This window comes from Balaenoptera physalus, assembly GCF_965194825.1.
Source record: "Balaenoptera physalus genome assembly, chromosome: 4".
NCBI classification, from domain to species: domain Eukaryota; kingdom Metazoa; phylum Chordata; class Mammalia; order Artiodactyla; family Balaenopteridae; genus Balaenoptera; species Balaenoptera physalus.
In genome coordinates, this window is record NC_138891.1 from 123,338,061 (window position 1) to 123,361,364 (window position 23,304).

The window sequence follows — 23,304 nt, forward strand, 5'->3', positions numbered from 1 at the left end:
CACAGTGCTATATATTTAATGGTCTTAATGCTGCTTATCCTGAAAATTGTGGCCTTTTATTACAAAACGTTTAAACCAAAACACAATGTAAACTGAATTATATTAGTTATCAGTAATTGATCAACATCACCTTAGATTTTTATCTGTTTATTCCTAATATTAATGGCCCTGTGTTTCACATATGTAGTGAGAATTTCATTTCTCATTTCAAGTTGTTTTGTTGAATTATTTTACATCCTCATAAGTTATTGTATAGTATTTAAAATACAGTACTTAGGATACTCTATTTTTCAAGGGCTGATTGCTAACAAACTATAAGTTGTTTTTTGATCACAGATGCACTCCTCCTTTGCTGTTAAAGTCTTGCATATTGGTTTATTCAGCTTTTTCTGGAATTTCTCTCTAAGTAGCATTTTAACTGCATGCCACAAATAGTGATATGTTGTCTTTCTCTTGGCTTTCAGTTGAAAATATTTTCTACATTTATTTGTGATTTCATCACTGGTCAATAGTTATTTATGAAGATATGTTTAGTTTCCAGATATTTATTGTTTTCATAGATATTTTGCTGTTACTTATTTCTAATTTAATACAGTTGTGCTTAGAAAACACACTCTATATGATTTTGATTGTTTTCATATTTATTGAGGTTTATTTTATGTCCCAGCATATGATCTACCTAGTGAATACATAATGTGTACTTGAAAAAATATGTATTCTGCAGATATTGTGCTCTATAAACATACATTAGATCAAGGTGGGTGTTAGTGTTCTTTAATCTTCTTTGTCTTTACTGAATTTGTTTTGTTCTATTAAAGTGATGGTTGTTAAAATCCTCCACCATGATTGTGAACTTTTTTCTCTCTCTTTAATCCTGTTGATTTTTGCATCATATATTTTGAGGCTCAGTGACACAGTACACATTTATAGTTATCTTCTCTTAGTTTCCTATTGTCGCTATAACTAATGACCAGGAATTTTATTTCTGTAAACAACACAATATATTATTTTAAGTTCTTGAGGTCAGAGGTTGGAAATGATTCTCACTGGGATAAAATCAAGTGTCCGTAGGGTTGTGTTCCTTTATGGAGGCCCTACAGGAGATTCTCTTTTCTTGTCTTTTCCATTTCTAGAATCTGCCCACCTTCCCTGGCTTGCAGTCTCCTTCCAACTTCAAAGCCAGCTATGGCAGATTGAGTCTTTCTCACATCATATCGCTTTGACTCTGCTTCCTTCCTCACATCTTCTCTATATATGACTTCCCTGCAATTACATTGGACCCACATTGGGTAATCCAGGATAATTTTCTCAGCTCAACATCCTTAACTTAATCACAGATGCAAAGTTCTTTTTCCCATGTGAAGTAACATGCTCAAAAGTTCTGGAGATTATGATGTGAATATCACTGGGGGATCATTATTCTCTCTCCCATATATGTCTTCCTCATGAATTATTCATTTTCTCCACTAATCTCTGACTCGATGTACTTTAATGTTCAATAGCTGTTCAGGTTCTCTCAGAGTTAATTATCTGACACTTTACATTAAATGTAGAAACCTGACAAGCATATAGGTGCCTTTACAAGTGCTCCACACTGATCTTTTTTTTATTATTAATATCATATGTATTATATCTGCATTCATATTAATTGCGAATCTCACCAGAAATTATGATGATTTTTGTTTTAAGAGTTATAGATATATTAAGGAACTGAAGAGGAAAAAAAGGTTTTTTACTCATTTCTTTACCATTTCCTTTTACTCTTCCTCCATCCTTAAAGATTCAGATTTTCCTCTGATATTATTATCCTCCAGTCTGAAGAAATTTCTTCCCCATTTATTGTAGAGCATATTTGTTGGGGATGTAGTCTATTTTTTTTTTAATTTTCATCTGAAAATGTTGTCTCTGTCATTCCTGATGAATTTTTGTTTCCCCTGGAAAGAATTCTGGGTTGTCATTTCTTTAAAGATATGGCTCCACTGTCTTCTAGCCCCCTTGGTTTCTGATGATAAATCCATGGTAATTTGAATTGTTTATCCCTTGTATGCCATGTGTCTTTTTTTTTTAATTTTTAATTTACTTTTTTAATTTATTTATTCTTGGCTGCGTTGGGTCTTCGTTACTGCGCGCAGGCTTTCTCTAGTTGTGGCGAGCGGGGGCTACTCTTCGTTGCGGTGCGCGGGCTTCTCATTGTTGTGGCTTCTCTTTTTGGGGAGCATGGGCTCTAGACGCACGGGCTTCAGTAGCGGTGGCTCGCGGGCTCTAGAGCACAGGCTCAGTTGTTGTGGTGCATGGACTTAGCTGCTCCGTGGCATGTGGGATCTTCCCGGACCAGGGTTCGAACCCATGTCCCCTGCACTGGCAGGTGGATTCCTTACCACTGTGCTTCCAGGGAAGCCCATGTGTCATTTTTCTAAAGCTGCTATCAAGTTATTTTATTCATCTTTGTTATTCATAGCTTTGACTAGGATATGTCCAGGTATGGTTTTCTTTGGGTTTATCCTGTTTGAGGTATACTGAATTTCTTGAATCTGTAAATTTATATTTGTCAATATATTTGGCAGCTTTTTATCATATGTCTTCAAACATCTGTCCTGTCCTAATCTCTTTTTCATCTCTAGGACTTTACTTACACACATTAAGCTTTTTGGCTCAAACATCTCTGAGATACTGTTCAGTTTTATATATCTTATTTCTCATTGTTCTTCAGATTAGATAATTTCTGTTGTTTGCTTTTCAAGTTGACTGATTCTTTACTGCATCATCTCTTTTCTGCTACTGAGTCCATCCAGTGAGGTTTTTGTTTTATTTAAGATATTAATTTTTTAGTTCTAAATTTCTAATTTTGTTCTGTTTTATATTTTTTGTTTCTCTGCTGAGATTTCTTATATATTCATTAATTCTATATGTGTTTTTTCTTTACCTCATGGAATATAGTTAAATTAGCTGCTCTAAAATCTCTATCTGGTAGATTCAACATCTGAATCATCTTGGGATGTGCATATGTTAATTGTCTTTTCCCTTTAGAATTGGTCATATTCTCCTGGTTTGTTGAATGTTGAGAAATATTGCATCGTGTCCTGGATACTGTAAATATTATGTTGTGCCGACTCTGGGTCTTGACAACCATATGGAAAAAAAGTATTTTTAAGTAGATAATCACCTCTAAGTTCTGTGTTGCCTCCTGTAATCAGGGATTCACATCTCACAGTTGATTTCTTAATGCCTTTGCTATACATTTTTGTATCTGCTCTAGGCATGCCAAGCTCAGAGTTTAGGCTGAGATTTCTGTGGTTTTATATACAGAATTATGGCATCTCCTTCTCTGACTCCTGTCTGGGATTACCCCCACAGTATTCAACCTGTATTGCCTTCTTTCCAGCATACCCTCTATATTTCTGGATGTGTTTTAGGTCCAGAATCACTTCGATGCTCCTTATCTAGTACCTGCCCTCTAGACAAAGCAATGAGAGTGAAAAAAAAAACCCAAAGAAACTAGTTTTCATTCCCCTCCACAATCCCTGATTTTGTTTACTCTCCAGAAGCCTTAGGGTAGTGTTGTTGTTGTTGTTGTTTTGCTTGATTTGTGCTATTTCTAGTCCTTTTAATTATTACCAGTAGGGGAGTTGGGCTATCACAGGCTTGCCCTGCCATTATGGAAACAGAAAGGTATATATATTCTGTTTTTAAGAAAACTTTGTCATAAGAATTTTTGGTTTCCCTAGTTCCTGGAAACAAGAGTATGAATGTCTTATTTTCAGTTTTCAGCAATTTTTAATTTATTTCCTCCTTTCATTTGTTTTTCAAATTTTATTTTTATTTTTCATAATCATACATCCTTAAAGAAACCATTACCCTGATCAAAAGATTGTTCAATTGCAAAGTCCTAAAAAGTAGTTGAGCTTCTTTTTTCTCCTTCTGTGTATCAATCTTCTGTGTAGTCAATTTTATTTAATTTGACATTTTTATCTATACCCACACTTAATCTACCTAGGAAGAATAGTAAGTTCTACATATGTGAATCATTTCAAATTTTAAATTGAGAGATAGGGGATTCCCCTAGAGGTCTAGTGGTTAGGATTCCCCATGGCCTGGGTTCAGTCCTGGTCAGGGAACTAAGATCCTGCAAGCCCTGCAGCATGGCCAAAATAATAATAATAATAATAAATTAAAAATAAATAAATAGAGAGATAGGATGGCTTTAGCTGAGTTTTAGCGTTTAGAGGTTCAGAATTTTAATAGTATCCTTTACCTATAAAGGGAATAATTCTCCTGATATAGGCTGAATTTCATGTAAAGCAAAGGAAAATGTTTTATATTTTAAGATTAATAAACACACTATCAAACTTTATTCGTGCATTCTATTGACATGTTTCCTTTTTTTTTTTTTTTCAATCTTTAAATGAAAGGAGTTTCTCTTGTGGATTTAACCTATACATGAATCCTATATTTAAGCTATGGCCTCTTGTTTTCTCCCCATGATGAATCTCTTTTAAATACCTGTTACAAATTACTTGAAAATCTCTGGCAGTCTAGCTTCCTCTTTGATTAACCCAGACTCTTACAGTATTGCTTCATATGCCTTACTCAAGATGCTCTATTTTTCACAATCAAATTTACTGATGAATTCCAGAGCGCTGGGAGCCCAGCTCACGTCTCAAACTTTATGCTACATTTAGCAAGATACAAATTTGCCCATATATGTGCCCAACCTCTACTCTATTGTAGGTAATGAGATTATTACCTTCTAGGTACTTACTATAATTTATTAAAACTGAATCATGTAAAAAATGCTTAAAGTGGATGAATATTATGATGAAAATTTATTTATGTTATATAAATATTCTAGTAAAAGATAAATTTATACTTAAGTAGAAAATAAAGTAATTTTTCATCTTAATATCATTAACAGCTAAAATTCAGATTTTATTCATACGTTAGGAGCAGAGTAAATGCCATTATGTTATCATTTGTCTATAGTTATTATTATTTTTGAGTATGGAATTAAATAATCATTTGGAACATGTGACCATGGTTGTAATTTAAAATTTAGCCCGTTCTTCTCTTTCACTTGTAAGTAACTTCCTTGTTAGTGTCATTGTATTATGAAGGTTGGAACACTTTTTCATGCCTGCAATACTACTATTTGTACAATATCTTATTATCTTCTCATATGAAGATTAGTAGAAATTTTGGTTGGATAGGGCAGCATAACAACCATGATAAATACTTAGCTTATCAAATAAGCTTATTTCTTGATAATTAAAGCCTGTGTTGTTATAAAATAGGATATTTTATTTAGTGACAAATTTATAGTAGTAATAACAATTTAATGCAATGGCATGTAATACCATGAAAAGTTATTGGTGTAAATAAATATTTGTAGGTTAGAAATGGTAAGAATGTTTTTATTCTCCATCTTTGATTCAAAACAGTACAGAAATTATGAGCATTGCAAAGAAATTATACAATGTCACAAAACATTTACCATTCTTTACTATGTGATTCAAGAAACTAGTGCAATATTGTTATGAATGAGTGGCAAAGAACTGAGCCATTTATAATTTGATACCAACCACATTTATTATAGTACCACTAACCTTAAGGTGCTTAGGAGATTATCCCTTTTTTTTTGTTGTTCAAAACCTCTTTTTTGTTTCAGTTTAAGCAGACTCCTTGGCATCCTGCCAGTTCATTTTCAACATTCCAAAGGCATTACCCTTTCTAAGAAGCATGAGTTGAACTAAAGTTCCAATTTATAAAACAAAAGATAACAAGCATGTGATATGTAGTTTAATGCAATAAGCACCGATTACATAGTACGTTTGATTGCAATTAGAATCAAGTTTTGTGAGTAGGTACTCATTACTTATTACCTATTAATTATAATTAATTATTTTATGTGATTAATTTAACAGTTACATGGTAAAAATGCCTGTTAAGAAATATTGGATTTTTCATTTACATTTTTTTCTCATTGAGCTCTCTGCACCTGCTTTTATTTCTTGTTAGAGATAATAGCAATATTCAAATGAATTTTCTCCTGTATAAAAGTTGTTAGCAATATCAGAAACCTCTTAAGGATATAGAGATATTAATTAACCTTATAACACATATTCATGTTACTTCTATACTTAACATGTATTCCATATAATTAATAAAACTTTGTTTTATTGCACAATTATTTACTCAAGTTTTGCAGTCTTTCAAAATAACTAATTCCAGTAGCATGCTCTGCTACATGTACAGGATGAGGTAGGTAAGATGTGACCATGATTTTAACATTTAAAGAGAGTATCTCAGTAACACTTAGGAAAACTCCTTGTTCATAGCAGACAAACATTTTATATCTGTGATTAAAATCTTGTCTTCTGAACCTACCCTATACACTCACCATAATACATTTAAATTGTTCAGACTTTAAAGAAATGGCTTATTTGCAGAAGTAAATTGGTTCTAATGTCAGCAATTATTTAGATTTTATACCCTTCATGATAATTTCAAGGAACATCTGAAAGAAATATAAAGTCTATGTCTACATCCAGAAGATAAGAAGAATAGATCATTAAAAGAGAAAGGTGAAAAAATCTTTTACTGCTCACCTGTATTTTTTTAACCCAGACTTTACATGAACCTCCTGGGAAAATTTGAAATATCACATTCTTCATGCATACAGATACTATAACTTACTCTAGTTTTATCACATTTTTGTCTGTCTCTGACAGATATAATTTGATTCAGATTAAATTTTTTGAAAATGTACTTCAGAGATTATGATGATGAAAAGTTGTTAAGGAATTTTAGGAAATATCTAACCCTTGAGAGGATAAATCTTAGAAATGAACCAATATCAAACAAACAAATGAAATAGTCATTGTGTGTAACTACTGGATTTATCACTACCTCTTGGCACCAGCTTAACCTAATTGTCCAGAAATATCAATCTCTACATCCAATTTGCCACAGCTTTCTGCCCTTCCTCTGGAATGAAGACCTTTCACAGTGATCCCAGTTGTCACTAGTACAGTGAATGTCCTAGCTTGGGCAGCTGTAACTAAATATCTGAGACTGGGAGGCTTTCACAGAACCATTTATTTCTCATGGTTCTGGAGGCTGGAAGGCCAAGATCAGGATGCCAGAATTGTCAGGTCCCTGGTGAGTGCTCTTTCGCTGGTATGTCTTCACATGGCCTTTCCTTGGTGCATGCTCGCAGGAGATACACCTCCTCTCTCTTCCTCTTTCATTAAGGTCATTAATCCCATGATGGGGATGCTACTCTCATGACTTCATCTAAAATTAATTACTTCCAAAGGCCCCACCTCCAAATACCATCACATTGAGAATTAGGGATCAACATATCAATTTGGAGGAGATACAAAAATTCATTCATAGGAATGAGCTTTCTGTATTGGACAGAGAAGACCACCTCACAGATGGAACTAATGCAGAACTTCACAGGGTGAGGCTGCACATTGCGATCACATCATATCAAGCCTTTACTGACATCACTGAGTTGTGTCTTCTTGAAGATCCTGAAAACTGTGCTAAGACCTTGTGACAGACTGCTTACAGCCTGTCTTAGTCTGCTTGGGCTGCTATAATAAAATACCATAGACTGGGTGACTTATAAAAAACAGAAATTAATTTCTCACAGTTCTGGAGACTGGAAGTCTGAGATCAGGGAACCAGCATGTTTGGGTTCTGGTGAGGACCTTTCCCAGTTATAGACTGCTGTCTTCTAGTTCTATCCTCATATGATGGAGAGTAGAGCAGAGGAAAAAGCTCTCTCCTGAGTCCTAAGGGCACTGATCCCATTCATGGCAGCTCCTCCCTATGACCTCATCTAATCCTAATTACCTCTACAAAGCCACACCTCCTAATACCATCACATTGCAACATATGAATTTTGTGGAGGCACAAACATTCAGTCCATAACAGGGCTCTCCCACCTTCCTCCCCCTCCTTAGGATGTGGTGCCAGTAGGTTTACCTTGCTGGATTTCTTACCTGACACCATAGTCCAGAATAGCATGACCATTCAAAGTTAAGGTACTTAATTCTTGAAAAAGACCAGTCCAACAACTTGAATCCAATCAGCCAGAACTCTGTGGCCATAAATCCTTAAATCCTCTAAATTTCATTATCTAATTTCAGTGGAGCGAAGGCAAGGACAGCTTTTCTTCATACTGTACATGGATTGTTGATACCTATCCATGGACTTAAGCCAGCTCACAGTTTGCGATGATGTAAACTAGTTTTTCATATATTGGGCTTTACTAAAATAATGTTTAAATGTCATAGTATTACGAGCTATTCTTAGATTTTAATGAATCTGCTGGGTCTAATCCCAGGACATTGGTCAACTCATTTAAATTACCCAAGCTTTAGTGTCCTGATGTGTCAAGAGGAAAAGATGGATCTAAACTTATTATTTTATGAATTTAAGCATACTAAAGTTAGGATCTTAATAATATTTTTTTCATTCAACAGTATTTATCAGGTATGTACTACACGCCAAGCACTTTTTCAGGTGTTGAGTATGTAGAATTATAATAAAGCAAACAAAAACACTTGACTTTATGAACCTTACATTCTAGCAAGGAAAATCAATGATAAAAAAGACAAGATAGGGACTTCCCTGGTGGTGCAGTGGTTAAGAATCCACCTGCCAATGCAGAGGACACGGGTTCGAGCCCTGGTCCGGGAAGATCCCACATGCCGCTGAGCAACTAAGCCTGTGCGCCACAACTACTGAGCCTGCGCTCTAGAGCCCGCGAGCCACAAGTACTGAAGCCCAGGCGCCACAACTATTGAAGCCCACGTGCCTACAGCCCGTGCTCCGCAACAAGAGAAGCCACTGCAATGAGAAGCACGGGCACCATAACGAAGAGTAGCCCCCGCTCTCTGCAACTAGAAAAAGCCCGCATGAAGCAACAAAGACCCAACGCAGCCAAAAATAAATAAAATAAATTTATATTAATTAAAAACAGACAAAATAGCAACATATATAAGAATCAATGAAAATGGCTAAGGAGAAAAAAAATAAAGCAGTGCAGTGAGATACATCATCAGCTAATGTCACAATAAATACACATAATAAACATTCCAAAACTCAGTGACATACAGTAGTAATCTCATACTCAATTGGAACTGGCTGACCCAGGCAGCCCTTGAATAGAGAGCTCTGCTTCAAGCAGCAATGCTTAACTCCATGTTATGGGTCCAGTAACACTTGAAACCAGACTGAAGAGGCAGCAACTATATGGAAGAAGCTACACCATGGTGATGGCAGAAGCACAAGAGGACAACTCAATAATGAAAGAAAATTTCAAGCGTTTGCTCATGTCACATTCAAAAAGTCACATGGTTAAGCCTAACATCAATCCAGCAGGGAAATGCACTCCTGTTCTATTGGGAGGGCTTTTGGAGAGAATATTCACTAAATAAAATAAGCCATATCTGAAGTTCATGCCTATGAGTGAAATTTCAGATAGTTAATTTTAAAATAATATTTTGGTTGTAAAAATAGGTATATTTACACATTTCTCTAAATTGCTTTAGACTTGCTTGTATAGTCATCACATACGGAATAAGAAAAACCAACATACTTTTCAAGACATTAAAGATGTAAATGAGACTTTTGTATCTTCATTTAAGAAGCTTCATAATAATTACTTGATTTCATAATATTTATTGTATAACACTAGAAATAGTGTATTAATAGTGCCTTTCAAAGATTCAAAATATTTGAAAGCTATAAAATATTGCAATTTATCTAGGAAGCTGGAATCTACTTATATGGAACAGCTTAGAAAGTATAACATATAATTTAATGCACATATAATTAAATATGTGTCATAGAGATTATACAACTGAGCAGTAATAAAGAAAAAAAATCCTCTTAGAAATGTAAAATTTTCCACAGTATCTTAAAGAAGCGGAACCTGAGAATCAGATAATATTGATTCAGTCTCTATGCAATTTTAAAACCTATATGGCTCATTTGACTTACTCTGTTTACTTAGATATATCCCTTTATTTCATATTTATATGGTCATCTGGAGTAAAATGTCCTCTCTCCTTTGGTATTGATGACAAGATAAACTGTTTCTGTCCCGGTGATGAAGATGAAGCCTTGATAAGAGCAATTAACCTCTTTAAACAATTATTTTTATCACTATTAGTATCTCAAAATGCTTCATAAGCAGTAGAATTTCAAATAGTTCTTGTTAGATACAAATAATTCAATGACAATCCTGTTTGTTTAGGAAATTTTGATTTTTCTTGGGCCTCCTAAAAAAGTCTTTTAAGGTAATAAGAGCAATTACCAATGCAGTCAGTTCAATACCATAAAAGATAGCCTATTTTTGATACTTTTATATTTTTCTGTGATTTTCTCAGACTTCATAATATGACTAATTTTTGTTTCCAGTACTCTTGAGTCATCAGTGCTAAAACAATTGATTTAAACATTTTTCTTGCCCTGAGCAATATTCCTCAATATGATTGCTTATTTTATTCATTTAAAAAAGATCTTTACTCAAAAATAAGAATTAGATGTGTAAAAATTCCAGCTCATATCCTAATAAACCAAGATAAAAATTTCATTTGAATATATGCACATTTATTTTGAAATTTTATTTAAAATGTTTTGATTTCACACAACTAGATGTTCTTTCCCAGAACGAGTAAAAACTTTTCCACTATAATGTAATGTCCACAGAGACAAACCTAATTATTTCTAACATCTCTCTTTTTTCTGAAGAAAAAAGAAACACATATTTGTGATTTTTCGGAAGCTCTTGGGGAAATCCCAAAGATGTTTTTGCATGTAATAGATATTCTAAAATGTTTACCTTGGTTTTTTTCTAAATTTAGAGTTCTACTTTGGGAAAGCAAAATCGAAATCACTTTCACAGATTTGTTCACTTGGTGAATTAAAATTGTAGGTGACTGAGAGACTATGCGGTTACCTATTTAATTAAACTGACAATAATTTTTTTTAAATAAACATAAAAGTTTAAGAAAATGCTTCCTTGATTAATTTTTGTTATCTATGATGTTTTTCATTCAGACTATGGTTTACAATGGGTTCTTGCTTCTATATACTTTTAATTTAATTTAACTGACTTCTAAATCTAATTTAATTTAACTGATTTTTAAAACTATCAATTATTTGTAATATAAATGTTGTACATAATAGTGTAGTACCAGCTGCTTTATATTTATTGACAGTATATTCATCGTGGGGAAACCAAAATAAAAGAAAAGAGTACACATTTTTTAACTCAAAAAAAAAAATACTGTTAAAAGGAGAAACTCATATCAATAAACTGCTATTTTAGGAGAGGCTGTACATTTTTTGGTTTTATTTACTATGATTCAATGCTCTGAAAATGTATCACATATGATTCATTTCTAATCATAACTTGAATTGCTTTATTTATTCCATCTGGCTCAAATTATTTTGCTCGATTATGTAAAAAATTAAATTTTGATGCTAGTTTATCACCTCTTTAAGTAAAATAGTGTTCTAATTAAGTATGCATTAAAGATATAAAATGTTTGTCAACATAAACAATAGTCAAGCAGAAAGAAGTTGTGATTTAAGTCCTATTAAATAATACTGTGGTTGTTTGAAAGTTAAAAATATGTGCCAATTTGTTACCAATTTTCAATTAAGAGACTTAAAGGGATGTAGTAAAAGTTTATATAATTCCTTACTTTTCAGTCTTTCAGTTAAAAGGGGATAAATTTAAAGGTTAAATGGTGATAATAATAATAATAATGTGATCTCATTGCGATTAAATTTGCTAATTATATAACATGCTTAAAATAATAACGAAGTCATAAGCACCATGTTAGCTATTATCATCATCATTATTTCCAGTCTTGTTTTTATTAAGATGATGATGATGATGATGATGATGATGAAGACAATGATACTGAATTTTTCTTGCTTGTTTTCTATTGTTGTGACCTAGTCATTCCATTATGCATAAAATAAGCAACATTCTAGAATGCACAACCAGAGCCTTTAAGATACAATAGTGGAAGTGTTTTTATTTGCTTTGATTTTTTTTAAGTCATCAGGGTTTGATAGACTTGGGGAGTTTAAGAAATGAATTAAATTTATGGAGCTATTTTTACCTCATATAAAATTAACAACCTAGACATCAAATTAAATCACTAGATAAACAATTTACATTTTACTTGATAGTTTTCTTTTCAATTTTAACGATAGTGACCAACTTTAAATTTGTTTGACATTAATAAGCACAAATTACATAAGTTACAGAATGTGCTACTGCTAAATCAGATTCTGAAGAAACTAATATTATTGTTATTTGTAAAATTACTTTAACACTGTATATCTGTATGACCAATCATCCTTCTTTTGATTACTCAGAAATTTTTATGAAAGAGATTTACTTAAGCTTTGTATCCTAAATTTACACATGAAATTGTGCATCATCATAATAATAATATAATCTTTAAAATACTGTAGCCTTTTCTGGAGTTTTCAATTATATAAAGCAACAATGGGGAACAGAATAGCCATAAGTAGTACAATACTTTTATTAGTATTTGTATGTATGCTTTAAGGAGGAAAGAGATTAGGACAAGAGAAAACAGTAATAGTAAAAGGAGGACTAATTCACCTTACTTGTGATCAAACTTTTCTTATGATCATTAAAGAAAAGTTAAACAGTGATTTAATACTTAAATCACTACCAACAAATTAAAGTGAAACCCAGCATATGCTCAGAAGTCACATATAGGTATATCTTAATATAAATGACACTTATGACTCCAGAGTTATAAAATATGCTGAGATTTATGCATAACTTGGCTATTCAAATTTAGTACAGAAAATGCACACCTAGTGCTATGGTTAGCTGGCAGTAAGCACACATCTAAATTAGTATTCCGTGTAGCCATTAGAATTCCCATGACACATGGACTGAACCCAATTAATTGCCATAGCTGATTCTGCATATGAGTGAACATACAGTAGAACTGAATCTATGAAATTATTAATTGAATTATCCTCTAAATGTGCCAGAGGATATATTAGTTTTTATTCCCTTGGTAGTTTCCTTCGGCATAAATCAGATGAGAAAATTCAATGACTGGAAAAAGTGTCAAGGTATTTTAGATATTTAAAAGAAAAAAACATGTGCAGTTAATTCTTAGCTAATTTAAAGGGCTGGCTTCTTCACAAAATAGGCAATAAGACTCTGTGAAAAGCAAGGTATTACTATAGATTAACACAGGATTGAAGTACTAAGTTCTGTGATGTTAGGAGAGTCAAGCAAACATTGGCACACTTTTCTTCCTCTGTTAAATGGAGTGATAGTATCTAGAATACATACTTGTCCTGGGTTTTCATTCATTGAGTTAACTATTATTTACTGAGTATCTACTGAGTGTCAAATATAAATTCAGGTGCTGTACAGACTGTGAGAAAAGCAACATCATCCTTACTCTCATGGAACATGTTTTAATTAAGAGGATGGAACACATACAACCACATTAAGGTGAAATATACAAAAAAGCGATTAGACGGGGTCACAGCTAGTACAACGGGCTGAAAGCAGGAAAGAGTCAGGGATGGTTAGGGTTTAAGGAACAAAGAATCTGGATCTGGATGGAGACAAGGTCACAGGAGTAGGCATAGGCCAGCTAGTGTCGAACTTTATAAGCCATCATAAATGTTTTTGATTTAAGAGGTGTGAAAAGAATCTTTTGGAAAGGTTTAAACATTATCTTAAAATAGAAACTAGTAGGCCAGTAAGCCAGTAAGGATGGGGTTTCTAAAATTGACCAGGTAATGAATATGGCTTTGACCAGATATATAATAGCATGGAGAGAAGCAAATGGTATCTTTATATACTGTGATTTATGGTGAGGAATGAATGTCAAAGCTTTTCAAATAGAATATTCTATTACAAAATAAAATTATTGTTGCTAGTATTTGTAGTTCTTAAACTTTAATATTAAAGAAAAATTTGGAAATTTTATACCATGAAGTATGATGACTACAAGAGAGGGCAGTGTTTTCACTGAAGTCTGTACATTTTCTGGAGAGCATGCAAGACAGATTTGCTATAATCCCAATACTGTTTTACAAGGGCCATACATATTTATGTTAACAATATGATTTTAAAAGACTTTTTCATTGATTGTAAAGCTTACCCTAATAATGCTTTTCAGTTTTATTCACAAAATGGATAGTACTGTAGATAGTGAGGTTGTAAAGTGAGCTGCCTGATTTAATTAATCATGAACCTGTAAAAATTCAAGTAAAAGGTTTTTATATTTTAGTTCCCACAGCTTGTGTTGTGTTTTGTGATCAGCTCCAGCCTTCTCACGCGCTGGCAGAATTCAGGAATCCAGCTAGCACTCAGCAAGAGCTAAGACAGGTCACAGGTACCAACCACACTGTGTTTTCAGGAAAAGAAAAAAGAAAAAAAGACTTCAGAGTCTCAGAGGAAATGCCAAGAGAAAGTGAAAAGCTTGTATTAAGCAAGTAATCAAGTCAGAAAATCCTGTACAGTGACAGGAATGCAGTGATGACTGCTGTCAGCTCTAAGTCTCAGTAATAAGGAGAGAAAGAGAAACAGAGAGAGAGAGAGAGAGAGAGAAAGGAAAGGAAAGGAAAGGAAAGGAAAGGAAAGGAAAGGAAAGGAAAGAAGGAAAGGAATAAAATGAGATAGAACATTTATCAAAACAGGAGTAGCTTGGCATCAAGTCTGAAGGCAGTCTTAAAAGTTGCTTTAGTGTCTCCTGATATGCCTGGAATATGAGTTTCCTGGTTCCAACTTTGAGGAATTGACAAATTCAGATCCTGGCAAGCTTTGCTGTTTCTTCTTAGGCTGGCAACTGTAAATCAGAGATTTAGTCAAGGTCATAGATAGAAGTATGTTGAAATGCTCTAGTCTATACAACTACCATTTAATTAAATCTAAATAATGTCTCCTTAGATGTTTCCATTGTGATAATAGTTAAGAGAACATAGTTCCTTGATTTTTAAAGTCTATTCACTTTACATCCAATTTTATAAAATCTCCTTCTTACAATCTATGCAGCAATATGTACATTTTTATTACTCATATAACCATTAAGTAGAAGATATGGAAGCCTAAAAATAATCTACTTTCCAATATTTTCACCACCTAAGACCTCTTGTATTATTTTCTCTTGTGAATTCTCTAGTTTTAAAGATATTAACTTATTAAAATGATATTTAGTAAAGTGGGATTATTCTTCATTTTCATTATATATTCATGAATACATATATATATTCAATATATTCAATACCTATATATCTATTCATATGAGTACATGTACCAGAGACTAAAAAACATGAAACAATTAACATTACCCAAGAGATTTATATAATTCTAGCCAAAAGCAAATGTCACCTTTTATACGGTTCACTGCCAAAGATAATATTTACCAATATGTGGTAAATATAATATTGGTAAATATTATAACTCTCTCTACATTTTTAAAATTTGTGCCAGACTCATGTTTTCTATGTTAGTGGATTCTTAGAGCTTAAGGAAAACCAGTTCAACTCAATAATTCTATAAAAAAAAAAGAAAAGAAAAGAAAAACTAAAGTCCAAATTAATAAACAGAAAACAAAGGTAACTTCATTGCTATCTGGCAGAGGTGGAACTTAAATTCAATGGCAGGCCTGAAGCTATTTCTAATACAGTATTTTACTTATAAACAGCAACTGCAAAGTTCTCTTTTCCAGGGTAGTTCATCCACTATTGTGTGTGTGTGTGTCCAGATTCTGATTGTAAGACTTGTGACGATCCATGGGAAGCACTTAGCACTGTGTTGAACACATTTCATGTGCTCACAAATGTTAGAGGTTAAAGTTCATCCTCTTTTGGGAAGATTTCCCTGTGCCTCCTCTGCACATCCTAATTAGGGCCAATGCTAATGCCTTTGAGACAGGAACCTTATGCATTCCACTTCATTTGTGCTATGCATTGCCTTGTGGTACAGTTATTTATTTTTGCATGTGCCTGATCCACTAGAAAGGATTCCCTGTTGGCCTGAACTCCCCACATTTAAACAGTGCTTAGTATAAAATAGACACACAATAATAATTTTGGATAATTAGTGCAGTGGCTGCCCTTCCCAGAGGTGCACATTCAGAATCTTTAAGAGGAAGCCTTAGGCATCTGATTCTTTTCCCCTATAAACTCAAAATACGATGTTGAGGAAAAGCCAGGGTGACAAAACCTTTATAGCTAAACAATTATTTCCAGCATTTGCTAAGGGCTTAGTGTCAGTAGACACAAACTTTGATATTATTTTAACTAGAAATATATAATCAGTTCAATCATTAATATTTAGAAAATTTTTAATGTTTTGTTTTGCAAGGCACCTTATGATAGCAGTGTTTGAAATGGATGATGGAATAAATGGAAAAAGAAACAGTTAAAATATCAGACCAAATATAACCAAAACATAAACAAAATGCAAATTACTCTCAATATTCTATAGAGTATACTTAAATTTTAAACCAGTTATTGTAGGAGTAAGGTATGCAGAAAAAACAGAATTGCATCACCCTTTTCATGGTAACATGGATCTAATTTAGAAATTCAAATAAAAATAAGCCATTGTTTAAGGGGTCGAATACAATATATGATACCACTATACTGTCAGAATTAAAGATGAGTTTTGCTTTCTTGAAAACATAAGAAAAAATATAATACTTTTTTTTTTAACTCTCAAGCATATTACTTCATGTGCAGTGACTTAAATTTTTAAAACATGAAAATTAAGGCATTTACAATTTAATTCTGAATAATTAATGTCTCCCAAAAAATAAAACAGGTAACTCAAAATTCCCCTGAAATAATGCATATATGTGTTCACTGTAGAATGAATTCATATATATATATGAATATATGAATATACATACATATTCATATACATATGAAAGAATCAGAATTTCACTGCTGAGAAAGGTACAGAATGAGAAACACGCTAGTATTTATGTTTGACATTTTTAGAATATGGAAGATATTTTAGCAGTTATGTCTAGCATTTTTTGCTATATCCTATGTATGGTATTTTTATTAACAAAATCCCCTTAGTCTTCATTATAGTCTAGAGCATTCTTTTAATAGGGGCAGTATATACTCAAGCAAAATATATGTGAAATATAATTTAACAAAATATCTATAAACTGTAACTATCAGGTTCAGATATGAAGACACCATACTCAAACTGGCGATTGCCCAGCACATGTTGGAATTAACAATGATGGAAGCAATGGAATATATTTTCACATCTTAATGTTTCAACAGTGATTTGGAAACAGATAATAACCTAATTTATCAATCAATATCCTAATAAGAAGTTGAATATTGAGCTCTACTTGGTACATTCCTGTGAATTTTCTTGATGTAAAAATTATAGAGTAAATTCATTTTTAAATAAGAAATATAATTAAGAAGTGTTTTAAAAGGCAATTATATTTTAAGATATTAGTAAATACGCCCACTTGGGGATGAAATTTATTCTTTATTGAGATGTCAGATGATAGCTTCCATTTACTTTAGGCAATTTTTTTTTTTTTTTAGTGCAAGAATTTACTTGTCATGATCAAGAGCAAAAGTACTATGAGTTAGCATATTCATAATTTCTTAATCACAAGAAAGGTAGACAGCACTACTTTAAAATTATCTTTGAAATACAAATCTTGTATATAAGCAGTAACCAAATTAACTTCATACACTCCATTATATTTCTTATTAATTCAAAATAGATGGTATATTAAAGTTACCAAACTGGAATGGAGGAGATTGACTTTCTGATATGGAAACAATGTGTTATCTCTCTGTTCACAGTCTTCAACTTATAGTTTATTATTTCAGTTTTTTGTGTCTTGTTGCTGAAATTGATGTAAACATACTTGTGAATTATCTCAAGTTACCTTCAGTTATAAAATAAATAATCTTGAGAGAACATATATAATAGAGTAAAACTCCAAGATGGTGAGGGAAGCTTCTCTTTCATGTTCAATGTTTGATTCCCAATACCCAGAAGAGAACATAGGATGCAATCAGGAAATATTTGTTAAATGTAAATTATACAACTAGGCGAAATATATTTTATTGTCTTCTTGTCCTGGTTCTTCTTTTCCTCCTTTCTTCCCATCCTCCCTCCCTCTCCCTCTCTCTTTCTCCTACTCTAGTTTTGGATTATATTTTTTCATATGTAAGATTAATTTTCCTGAGTTTTTAAAAAATTTTTATTTATTTATTTATTTATGGCTGTGTTGGGTTTTCGTTTCTGTGCGAGGACTTTCTCTAGTTGCGGCAAGCGGGGGCCACTCGTCATCGCGGTGCGCGGGCCTCTCACTATCGCGGCCTCTCTTGTTGCGGAGCACAGGCTCCAGACGCGCAGGCTCAGTAATTGTGGCTCACGGGCCCAGCTGCTCCGCGGCATGTGGGATCTTCCCAGACCAGGGCTCGAACCCGTGTCCCCTGCATTGGCAGGCAGATTCTCAACCACTGCGCCACCAGGGAAGCCCTTTTCCTGAGTTTTTATCTAAGCACTGTTTATTCAAGAATAGGTTGCCAAAACATGGTTCTAGCCATAAAATCCAGGGTAGGGAAAATGACTGGCATTCCCCAGAATATATTTCTTTTTACATCTTAGCTTCTTGTACATCAGCATGGAAATTGGAAAACTGATGATTTTAATTACCTCACATTCTTGGCATCACCTGGACATAAGTGGGTGTACTAATGTGCAGTGTTTTCACTAAAATCATTCTAATCTGCATTACATTTTTACTTTATTGCTTAAATATAGTATACAGGACATAATGAAATGCCTCCTTGGTTACTTGGTATAATCACTTCAAACATTAATTCCAATGTTGAGTAACATTGTTAATGATCTATAGAAACTAGTCCCTGAGAATATATTTATACTTAGTAATATAATAACTGGCATAGCAGTGTGATTTTATGAAATGAATATAAAGAGCCAAAGACTGTGATCTTGGCTCTGCCACAGCCTTCCCAAGTATCCCAGAACAAAGTTTCTCATATGTAAAGTAAAGATTCCCATGTTCCTTTCCAGATATTAGATCTTATGAGATCTGTCCAGTTCTGCAGAACTTATAATGACCGCGTGCACAAATGTTGCAAGTTTAGCTGGGTTCACATTTAAATACTATAAATACAAAGATCTCTTCTTCTTGCAATGAGAACTTGGTGAATTCACACAGTTGGGTATAAATCTCCCATCTTTCCTGTCTGAAAGTCTGGTTGGGGTATACTTTTTATTGTGTGTGTGATACATTTAAAAAATAATTCTAACTCTAACACTTCACATGTACAAAATTACGGAAAACAACTCAATGGTTCTTACCACGGTCACATTTGCTTCAGATCTGTCTTTGTCTTTTCCTCTTAAAGAGAGGGAAGCAAGTATATTTGTTTGTTTTTAATTACCTTTCTTGGGAGTGCCCTTTCTTTTGTCAAAGAGAAATTATTCTGACACTTGTTAAAAATGGTAAGGAAAACTTTATTCAAAACTGTTGCAGTAGGGGTCAAGACTGCTGCAATGGAGCAAAAAGATTAAACACAACTCAGTACAACGACAAGTAGGGATTTATAGCCAATGAGCAGAATGACAAGAGTCAATGGATGGAAAATTACTAACAGGAACTTGATTAAATTTCAAGGATAATATTATTCTTACTAAACTGGCCTAATAGGATTCTTGCTAAAAGCAGGCCATGGACATAGACATTAAGGAGCTTGAATGGCATATTTGGATTTTGTCACTTTTCAGGTTTCTCTTATTTTTCTTCTCGACTCTGCTCAGATAAAAAATTTGTTCTTCCAATAAAGTTATTTATATTCATTATAATTTGTAAAATATTTTAATTTGGAAGTTAATATGATTGAGGGGACATATAGTACCTTAAGAGATGTTTCCATAACTTTATAGTTCATGTAGTCAGGAATTAATTTTCCCAATGCATAGAATACAGGGCACAAAACCTAGACAAAGAATGCAAAGAATGCAACTTCAAGGTGAAACTTTGTCTATGCCTATCTTCCTATCTGCATATATATATCTCATCAATTCTGGTCTTTCCACAGTTCTACTCATGGCATATTCCTCTTCCTTCCTCTAGGCTTTTTGTTTTTCTTTTTAACTGCCAAAATGTATTTCCTCCGTACAACATTTCAAGCCTCTCATGATGTGAAAGACTTACTCTTCTGAAAAGGCCTAATTTTCTGAAAATTAAAATTTTGGGTTTACCAACACGAGATCCGGCTACATTTGTTTAGCCTGAAGTCTTCACGTGTTGCCTCTGCCAGAGGCACATCCTTTTCCAAAAAGTGGCCCAATATCAATTGTTCGATTTCATTAACATGCCAACCTTGTGCCAGTGACTATGGCTGCCTTGCTACTGGTTTGATATTTACAAAGCATACAATGTACAGGAATTTTGTTTCTGTTTTATTTAGAGAGGAGTTATCAGTATTTTCCTGCCTCACACCTCAAATACATTTTTAAATGTGGCTTTCAGTATAGCATGTTTTGCCTGTAGCACGTTTGCATGCAGCGTCAGTAATTCCAAATTAAATCCCCACTGAGATCATCAAGCAAGCAATTAGTGGCAATTGCTTGCTTTTACAGAAAAGCCAAATTATGCCCTAAGTTTATGGTTAAATTATAATAATATAATACGCATACACACAGATGCTATATTGCGGATAGAGTAGACTATGAGTCAGGTGTTAATAGTTACATTAATGTGTGTGATTTTCATATTGAGCTATATATATTACATGCAAATACATTATTTATAAACCTCTCTCTAGAATATTATAATGCTAAAGCGGTTATAGTTCATATAGATTAAGCAGTAATAAAATATTTTATAGATAGAGCTAGAGCTAGAAATGGATATAGATATAGCTTAACTTTTGACTTTGAATATCGGGAAGTTTGGCTTCTCTTACGGTTGCACCCTAATTAGTTATACATTCTTAGATTTTTCACTTAATCTTCCCAGGTCTTGAAAAAGTTTTTTCTTTCCTTTTCTCCTTGAAAATACCTTCTGTTCAATTTAACTGAACCACTGAGTTAAAAATTAACTGACTGTTTAATATCCGGTAAATTTGATGTACAGTTTTAGAGAACCAAGTAAGCATCTTACATTGTGTAAGCCATCAGGTATATAATTGTGACCAAGACAAATCTTATTTTATTAAAGTATAATTGACTTACAATATTTCATTAGTTTCAGCTGTACAAATGGTGATTTGATATTTTTATACATCAGGAGATGATCACCAGGATAAGTCTAATTATCACCATAAAAATTACTACTAGATTATTACTACTGTCTATATTCCTCAGGCCATCCATACACACATTACATTCTTGAGACTTATTCATTTTATAACTTGAAGTTTGTTCCTCTTAATCTCCTTCCCCATGGCAACTGAAAATTTGTTCTCTGTATCTATGAGTCTGTTTCTGTTTTGTTATGTTTGTTTATTTGTTTTGTTTCTCAGATTTCACATGTAAGTGAAGTCATATGGTACTTGTCTTTTTCTGTCTGACTTATTTCACTTAGCATAATACCCTCTAGGTTCATACATGTTGTCACAAATGGCAAGATTTCATTTTTTTATGGCTGAGTTATATTTCATTATATATATATACATATATATATATATGTACATATATATCTCAATAACATATCTTCTTTTTTTTTTTTAAACATAGTCAATTTTATTCTCCTTAAAGCACAAAATAGAGTCTTTGGTTGTACAAACATCACTAGTTACAGTCTCACCAGGAGGTTCCGGGTGGGGACGGGGCCATCAGTCAGCGGCGAGAACTCCTGAGGGGACCTCTTTAAAATGCTAAAAGCCGGGTTAAATGACTCGAGGCAAGGGTGGTGTTGGAGCTGGCAGGGTCCCCACCCCAATATACCATATCTTCTTTATCTGTTAAACCCATAAGATTCAGATCATTTGGTGGAGGAACAGTCATATATCAATAGATCATTCCAATTTCTATGACCACGCTGAGGGAGAGCATAGGATCTGTGGGAACACAAAGTAAGGGAACTAACCCACAATTGAAGGTTGTGGAAAGGCTGTGTTAAGTTAGCGTGGAGCTTAGTTTTGAAGACAGCCAGGTAAAGGGAAGGACAGACACATTGCAGCTAAGGGAAAACCATAAGCAGATACATCTGTGTAACATTAGCACACTTAAGTGTGAATATGTGTCACTATTTATCTGATCCTCTTTTGTGGGACATTAAGTTGTTTTGAGATTTTGTTATTAAAATAACAATGTGCTAAAAGTCCTTTATATTAACATTTGATAATATTTCTACTTATTTCTCTGGAGAGATATGTAAGACTAGTTTGCAGAATCAAGATTACAAAGTTTTTTTTAAGGCTTTTGTGTTACAGAGGAATTGTCCCAAATATATTCTCCTCAATAATGTATGATAAAGTCCGCATCACCAACACATTGCTAGTAGTGAATATTATAATATTCCTGGGTTGAATGGAAATTCAATGGACCCTAGTTAACATTGCCCCAGATTCACATACCACGCCTACAACTTTGTACTAGAATAAGCTTGATAGCTCTTACTCCGGCTCCCTCATGCTTATGACAAAGTAACACTTTCTTCACAAAGTCATGAAAAAGATTAAATGAAATAAAATGTGTAAGCTTACTGTCACATAGAAAGCATTCAATAAACATTTCATACTTCTATGTGAGATTGGCATTGAAAACATACAGTAAAACATGTATAGGACAAGAATATTTAAATAATTATCTGTGCATTTGTACTGGAGATTATAATTCTTATATTACATATCTGATATATAATCTGTTGATATAACAAAATTGGGAGAAGATCATCTTTAAGTAATTTGGGTAGTAAAACAAAAGGTTTAATTTAGGCAGTTTGAAATTGATAACTTATGAGGGATATTAAGTTCTAAATAGTTAATATTAGTAGCAACAATAATCAGTATAAATACCAGCAACGTTTTAGCTACCACTTAATTTAAGAGTATGTTTTTATGTAGAAATTTGTAAAATGAATCCTCTCAATTATACAGTCAAGATATTGAGACTCAAAGAAGTTATGGTTGATTGGCATTTGGGCTATGTCATAGTTCTTGAATGGAACAAGACTAAAAACCATGTCTGTGTCTTCAAAATTAGGTTTCTTCAATAAGATGATATAATGCATTTATAAT

At 33.2% G+C, this 23,304-nt stretch overlaps 1 protein-coding gene across 3 annotated transcripts in view; it reads left to right on the forward strand.

The window, feature by feature from the left end:
- NCAM2 (neural cell adhesion molecule 2) overlaps positions 1-23,304 on the forward strand; it is a 491,886-nt gene that overhangs the window by 353,035 nt on the left and 115,547 nt on the right. The window lies entirely within an intron of this gene.